Consider the following 6,474-nt stretch of genomic DNA (forward strand, 5'->3'; position numbering starts at 1 on the left):
GAAAAAAATCTTGTTTTGTCCAGTATCAGAAGTACATTTAATCACTATAGAATAAATAAATGCAAACAATTTTTCTATTTATTTGTTTTTTTTTTTTCAGAATAAATATGTCCTGTATGTTTACTTGGTGAGACTCCCATATGATCGGAGGATTGTCATTTCAGTAGCTTTGAACATTATCTGAACTGTGTTTAGTTTGGGGTTTATTTATACATATTATAAAAAGCCTTTGGTTTTAAGTGGGTTTTAAGGGGTGAACTTTGTGGGTAGTTTGATCTCCTGGCACATCTCCTGCCATGTATCGCTCAATAATTAATCATAATTGTGGAATTTGGCTACTACATGTTTCATTTCTGCTAATGTGGACCGCAGAATCCACTAAAGTCAGCCCTTTTTCCTGCAAGGCAAGCTGCAGTATCATAAATGTGAAATTTCACTACCAGCTTGCCAAATTTTCTAGAAAAAAAATACTGCTCTAATACAAGCCTTATTTATATCATGAGAATGGAAAAACAGGAAAACGCAAAATGCAGTGCATTTGATCCCCCTCCGATTATCTGAAACAGCTCTAACAATGCTACACTCAGAACATATGTCTCTATCAATGGGAAAAGTTATTTATTTATGCAAGTATTTTACACATGTTACTATTTTTTTCTTCTTTTTTTGTTCTTCGTCACAGCAACATCTCAATGATAGATTGTGTGGTAACAGGTACGGGCGCCAGTCCTCCATCGTAATTATGTTGTTTTGATCAATGCTTTAAACCTTTGAGGAGTATATAATGTATTTATCTCTTTCTGGAGTCAGAGTGATGAAATACTGCACAGGGGAGAATCACATTTGGAAACAAATATGTAGTTTTGTTTGATAGCTTCAATACAAAACACTCACGCATGAACACACGCACGCATGCACCCACACACACATGCACCCCTGTGATGCTGATATTTTATCGAAACACCATTTAAATAGCAATAAAAATGCATTTCTCATTTTAACTGAATAACGTAACTGTTTCCAACTTACCAACATTGCAAGCTTCCTGTTCCTGTGGACAAGACACTAACATATCATTTAAGTGATCAGTTGTGTTTTTCTAGTTTGGGTAATTATCTGTGTGATCCCCTTGCGGTAAATATTGCTTTCAAAGCGCCTTAAAACCAAATCATCAGAATGAGTCCATTTCCATATTCTTGAATATGAGATTTACATTCCTATTATTATTATTATTATTATTATTATTATTATTATTATTATCATCATCATCATCATCCCTGGCCAAAACAGCAACATACATCAAGTACATTAACATAAAATATAAACAACAAGACAATCAAAAGAGCTGTTCTGGGTACAAACATCTAAATTCTGATTTCAGTTTCAAATATTTTTGCAAGGTATTCCATTTATGAAGTGCTGCATAACTAAAAGCAAACTTACCAAATGCCATTCTTGCCTTTGGAAACTTATATGATATCATATTTTGTGATCTTAAACTAAAGGGGCTGAAAATAGTTAAAATGAACAAAAATGACCACAGATGGATGTGCAGGGAAAACACCTCTACGAACTGTAGAATAGTGAAAACAGAATTAAAATATGTAATTTTTAGTAATCCTCACAAGTAGGCACCAAGGGATGCAGGGGATATGAATATATATTACCTCATGCGGTGATCAAATGGTGCAAAAGTCTAGGTCTTATAATTAATCAGTCTCATAAAATAAAATATTAAATCATGATTATGAATTTTAATATTAAATATGTATGGAAATATGTATGATGTAACAACATGCATGCGTTCTTTGAGGCAGTAGGCTCAAGCATTCATTCAAATAATAATCAGACCGGTGACGAGGTTAAATGAAATAGAATTCATTAAACAAACAAAACAACATTGAACAAAAATTATAAAAAGGTTAAAAAAAAGGGAGGATATGAAAAGGGGACTAGAGTGTTATGTGTGTGTGTGTGTATAGTCATGTGTGTTCACCGGCACACACTGGTGCAGGGGGACAAAAGCTCCTCTATTGGAGAGAATTACAAATGAGCTTTTAGCATGTGGTGCTAAATATAGTCTGGAAACCAGGGGAGAGGCATGTACAAAGGGCTACTGAAGTTAGCTACGTCTAGCTAATCTCAGAGCATCTTGGCATTCTAAATATATGAGACCATATATCGAATGTTTATATATTAATGCAGGAGAGATCACATGCACAAATCTCGATTAAAAGGAAGGAGATTGCAGACTAATGTGTTATTAGTAGAGATCATACATTAGCTATGCGGGCTAGGGGACTGTAGATAACTAACAAGCGATGTAATCTAAAAACAACATTACGTGTTCCTTTATGAACTAGACTTCGCTATATACAGCCCATGGAGATACTGAAACTCCACATTATATACAATAAGATTAGAATAAAATAATATTCCACCATCAGTAAAATTTTGAAGGACATTCAATTCCATGACAGGTGGTATGAAATCTAGCAAAGCAGGTCACTATGAGCCAACTATGAGTTAACTCTGCCCAGGGTACAACAACAATGTCCCTGCACTAACATCTATTAGTTAGCCCCAATACAAATATAATCGGAGCAATATTAACAAAGGCTAACAGTTCGACACAACATCAATAATATACATTTTACAAGCAGAAATATGTACATCTTCACCATGTTCTTATTGGGAGTCACAGCTGGGGGTGGCCACTGCTCACACAGTGAACAGACAGGACAAAACAACAGAAAGTTTGGTTTACCACCTTGTATTTGCCAAAAAATACCAAAACAATAGGAATCTTTGAGAACAAAAATAATAGCCAATCCAGCAACCAAAACCAAAGAAAAAGGAAAATGAAGCCACACAAAATTGGTGCACAGGCATGCACCATGCATTCCCCAGCTCCCAAACACCTCTCGTCTAGGTCGTATTTTTCACTGCTGTATTGGTGTGCCTTTGGGCTATTGCTGGCTATTTTGGGCTATTTATCTTGATGCTATGATGGAATACAAAATTTTGGTGGTGAAATAATATTTTTATGACCTCTCAGATAGACGCCATTGTCTAGTGTGTCATGTTTGCGGTGTATAGTTGCAGATGAGACTGCAATCATAAAGGGGTTAAAATACACAAGCTTCTCTCGCCATCATCCCTACACCCAGCCGACCTGCTTTTGGTGCACGGGGTGCAGGTGCCTTTGACTGATCTGACAGGGTGGGAGAGAAAGAGAAGAAAATCCAGATTAAATATAAAGGTTTTTTGACAAGCTGCTGCGCTCGTGCACCTTAAAAAAAAGGCTGCAGCTGGGTGCCGGTCAGTCAGTCTGTCAGGCCATTGGGAACACCTGATCCTCGCACACCGTTTCCTCTTGGCTGCCATATTGATTTTAAGGTCTACTTTTGAAAAACGTATTAGACAGGAACTTGATGATCTGTGCAGCACTTGGACAGGAGTCAACCTGGACCCAGGTGGTGAGGCTGAAGGATACTGTTTGTTTAGAAACTCCTGTGGACAAGCTAGCAGCGTTTTTAATAAAACTCTCATTGAGGAATATGATAGGATACAAGCCAACGTACAGCAAAATATTGACACAGAATGATTGGGTGAATACAAGCGATGTCCAATTTAATAAGTATGATTGTATTGGGAGTTTATGGCATTTTGCTGTACATGCTGGACAATTAGCTTGAGCGGATGCATTGATTTAAACTTTATTATATTGACATTACCATGCTAACACAATAAAGGACGCTGGTATTATTGGTATTACATATTTTTAAATTAGGTGTTTAAATTAAGAATGATGTTAACTTTCTCTTGAGAATGGTTGCCAGGAGGGAGATTGGCTGAAGCACAGCCTCCGTGTGTCCATGATTCAGATGCTTTTGCTTCACTCCGGCCAACACATCTTCAGTGGCAATCAATATTCTCCCACCAGGGAACTTGCAGCACCTGGAAAAAGAGGAAATCTTTACTAGCACTCTATGGCATGCAGTGTGTGTGTGCACACAATGTATTTGTGCATTTCTGATTTGTTCATGGATGTTTGATGGACAATGAACAATCAGTTAGGAACTTGAAAAAAAACTGAGGATTAATTAAAAAAAAATACAGACTAACTTAATGTTTAACACCCCTAATTTAATGTTTTAATAATAAAAATATATATTTTATTGTTACATTTTTTTTTAAACTTTTTCTTGCTTTTAGATTTAAGTTAACAATCATTGTTTGGAATTTTATGTGATTCATATTTGGCCAAGCAGCTCTGCAATAGTTACCATTTGGGAAACTTTTAGAGACTCAGCCTCAAAAGCAAAGCAATATAAATAAAGCTCAACATGGAACTATGCACAGAAATGTCTATCATTTCCTTTTAGTTTTGATATTAATATTTTATAAACCCAATGCTTTTAACACTCTGAGCACATTTACCCATAGCAGCATAAATCCATTTTAGATCTAATTTCTCTTGCAGTAGATAAGAGCAGGAAGTTAACAGAGAAGTGTAAAATGTGTTGAGTAATTATGCACAGTATTTGGGTAATGGGATGAAAGTTCTTAAATGTGCACCTTATCTTGATTTATTAAAAATGGGAGGGATGTTTTGATGGTCTGGCCCTCTTATGTTCATTAGGAGAAGGATGAAACCACAGCTCTTCCCACAGGCAGCAAATTTATTGAATTGTGCCTCACAGCTTAAAGAAAAAACCATAACCTGTGATAGTGATTTCAAGTGGAGTTACAATAAGTGTACAACACAAGTGATCTGACTGACCTTCCTTAACCTTGGTCTGTAAAATCCAAGAATAACATTTTGAAATATTAAAATATTTGACATTAGATTATTACATTGACATAATTGATTTATTCGCTCTCTTATATCCTGGGGGATTTATAATGTTATTAGCTTAAAAACAAATTGGTTTGCAGGAGAAATTTAACAGTGAATCTGATGTAATTCAGCAAACATCTGGAAAGTAGTGATTCAGCTTTCAATCCCAAGATTCTGAGATGTTCTAATTATTGCACATGTGACCTTTTAGGGGAATGTTGTACCAAGCTTGCCGCTTTATATTCATTTTGAATAAATATAATAAATCAATAAATACACTGTCTTATTTTTGTCCCCAAACAATAGCCATGTGATCTGATCAGAATCAAGGCTGTTGCTGTTGGCTTTATGCTTTAAGCTTTGGAAACCACCGAAACTGCATAACTAAACCACGTGGACAGGGAACAGAACATGATGCACTTAATGTTTTTTTTTTTCCCCCTTGTAACTGAAATGCCATCTTCTGAAAGTCCCTTAATAAGGGGTATCTAGGAGCAGAGCTGAATAACTGATTGAGTGGAGAGGGTTATTTTGTCCTGGCCAGCAAAGAAGAGAAAATACCATACATCTGATTGTTGCTTATCCATTATTTTTAAGAGTTAAGAGGTTAAATAAGAGGGATTATAACATTGTTGAAACTACAAACAGCAAGCCAACATCCAATCTGGTTAATCAATATATATTATTGATATATATATTTTTTTTTAATTGACATCCTCTTGCTACTTTATTTTTCACAATGCACATTTTCACCATTGGAATCAACCCCCAATTGAGCCAATATGGGGAGAAGCCCCCCACCCCCCAAAAAAACAAAAAAACAAATAAATAAATACAAATGTTTCCCTCTGAGAATTATCCACTCTGCCTTAAAGACACATAGGAAAAGCTGCGCTCTGAAAGCAATTTGCACCACATTCCATCATTAGTGTCATTGTCAGTCACTAGCACCCACTACTGTCCTCTTAAAGTAAACTTTATGCAAACAGCAAGCCCGTATATATTCCCTGTCCCCTATTGCAGAGAGATTTTGGCAAGAACTGTTTCTCGCACAGTGCAGGTGTGATTGATGAGGCCACAGCAGGCCTGTGATTGGCTTGCTCACAGTGGTAATGGCACTACTCTGTACTTTGGTCCCTTCTTAGGGTCAACCTGCAGTTTCCTTTTTGATTTGTGGGAGATCATTGGTTCTCATCTTAGAATAGCAGGAACTTTACAGGCTGAAATATCCTCCTCCCACCTTTTGCCATCATCCAGATGCATCATATATTCTCAAAGTAAAATAACCCCAATATGTGATTACAGAAAGAACATCCAGCCATGTTCACTGCAAGAGATATTTTTAAGCATAGGGATCGTGAATTTGATATCACCTTGTAAAAAAAGCGGATTTAACCTCATGACATTTATAATTATATAATATACAAATTCCTGTACATTGGTGCCACAAATGTGTGCCAACGAATAAGCAAATAAACAGGTGCATTACAACTATAAGCATACCTCCCCACTGCCTATAAGACAACACAGAGTTGCACATAATGCTATATATAAATTCCTAAAAATAGAAAGTTAAATGGAAATTATAAGTACTAGCTGCCAACTGTCTACCTGTAGTATCAATGAGATAA

The sequence above is a fragment of the Anguilla rostrata genome, chromosome 16, assembly GCF_018555375.3.
Source record: "Anguilla rostrata isolate EN2019 chromosome 16, ASM1855537v3, whole genome shotgun sequence".
Classification (NCBI taxonomy): Eukaryota; Metazoa; Chordata; class Actinopteri; order Anguilliformes; family Anguillidae; genus Anguilla; species Anguilla rostrata.